Raw genomic sequence first — 2,386 nt, forward strand, 5'->3', positions numbered from 1 at the left:
TTTTTTTTTTTCCGACGAAACGATACCGACGGACGGGTTCGTCGGAAATTCGTCGGAATCGGTCTATTCCGACGAATTTCCGACGATTTCCGCCATCAGAATCCCCCTGTTTTCTTGTAGTGCATGGGGCATTGTTTAAAATTCTCTTAAATCGCTTTAGCGATTTGGTATATACGCAGAATTCCACATGTTTATAATAATATAGAGAATGTATTGAATGAGAAGAAAAGGCAGAGCATAGTAGTCTACGTTAAAGGTCAATGACACCTCTAGTTGATTGCGTCTGATTTATGTTTTTTTCCTTGAGTAAAGGTCTTATTTTTGTTTAAAATAAAAAGACGACGTCTTTGTTAAGTTTTTTTCTATAAATAACTTTGTTAAGTTTATTTATTATTTATCCTCTTAAATTAATATTCTTTTTTTCTTTGCACTTCTACTTCTTTTTTTTTTGTAAAAATGAAAAGATATTATTACCAAACTTTTATGTTTTTGACAGAATTACAGGGATAACAAGAAACAGAGTAATGGAATAAAAATTATAAACACAGACTCAATCCATCAATTACAAGGCAGACACAACAAACTGCGACCACTATTCCGAAGCTCGACTAAAGTCCGCACCAACATTTTGCCGCAAAAGGTAAAGCCAAGTTCAACCGAGAGTCGAACTCCGGTAATTTTGGCTTCCCCGGTAATCCGCTCTTAAAGATAATGGCCCAACCGAGAACAACTCGTCGAAGGCTTCATAACACCCGCCTACTAGAACAGACATTAACATAAGAGGCCTAGCACCCGCAACATCCAAACCGAGCATTTATTAGGCCCAGAGACGACATGTACAAGATGTTGCTCCGAGCAAAAAGGGCTGCATTCTCCGTACTCCCTGACCCCGAGCACGACCCGCACAAAATTGTCACGCACACCACCACATAAGCTCAAGTGAACTCGTATGATGCTGGGATGTGAGCGAAGACCAAGCGTTAAAGAAATGGTGGAGAAGACTCGAGAACCGCCACATGCCCGTAACCGCTGAGAACCGACGGACTGAACTTGGAGCTGATAGAATCGTCACAACGGAACCGGGAACCGGAACCGTGAGAAGAAAGTACAAAAGTGAGGAGGCATTGTTAACTGCCACTGAGGCGGCACAGACAACCACCATTTAAACAGGTGACAGAGCCTACTCCTTGATAGCGCGAAACCACCTGTTAGTTGTCTTATAAATAACTTGGAATCTATAATACTACGAGAAATCGTACACGTAATGTGAGTAACGAGTAACCAACCGTGGGATATTAATAAAGTATTATGATTTTTGTAAAGGAAATACTACTAGTATGAAATCTGTCCCGAATGGAATTTATAAGACATGCATGTAGTCGGACGGTGTTGGTAAAAGGAGAGACTGAGATTATACATATACTGTATTCTTTAATAATTTTTCGAGGGATGATTTATGCTCACTAAAAGTATTATCAGAAGTTGATTTGAAACGAAGGAAGAACTTATTCGGGACAAGAGAACCTATATAAGATCCATAATTTTGTAGTTAAATAAAAAATTATCACAAGTTAATGGGATCCCTGGTTAGAAAACTGGAGAAGTGATTAATTATATATGGCCTAAAAGCATTTCTAACTCATCTCTATTTTACAGGTTTTTATTACAAATAAAAATATGAAAGAAAATTTTGTTGTTACGGAGAAGAAAATAGATATTTTCAGTGGAACCACAATTTGATATTATCACATGAATCATTTGATACATTTGAAAAATAACGAATGATAAAAAATTTAATGGAAAAGACACCTCTTAGTCAACACTTTAAAATTTGCTTCTCTTTAAAAAATACTGGAGAAAGGCAAATCTTAAAGAGAAAGAAGAAGAAGAAACCTGATGATCCTTTCATTGAGGCTGTCTCTCCTTGAATACTCTAAGTCCTAACTTGTCAAATTGATGATTCATGAATCAACAGTGACCTAGTTAGTGGTTTATTGTAGAGTTTTAAAGATCAAATTAATGGATGTTGAATCATTTGGATTCCGCGGATGCAACAGAAGTCTTTCAGTTTTACATGTTGAGATGGTAGAGTTGTTATGGATAAGAAAATGTTCTAAAATAATTTCTGGTTCATTCATTTTGAGTTAATCATAAGTTATGTCAAAGAAAAATCTTTATCCTTTTCGATTAAAGTTTATAGAGTTATCATTACATCTAAAATCTCTTCTAGGACTTCAGGAGTTTTGATTTTCAACTATATAAAATCTAACGTTGATTTTGTTAATACTTATGATTATTCGAAAAGATACAATATGTAATGTAAATATATAACTTTTCATAGAATATTTAGATGTGCCAAAACCGTAGGCAATAACCTATATAGAAA

This window comes from Brassica oleracea, chromosome C7 (genome assembly GCF_000695525.1).
Source record: "Brassica oleracea var. oleracea cultivar TO1000 chromosome C7, BOL, whole genome shotgun sequence".
Lineage (NCBI taxonomy): Eukaryota > Viridiplantae > Streptophyta > Magnoliopsida > Brassicales > Brassicaceae > Brassica > Brassica oleracea.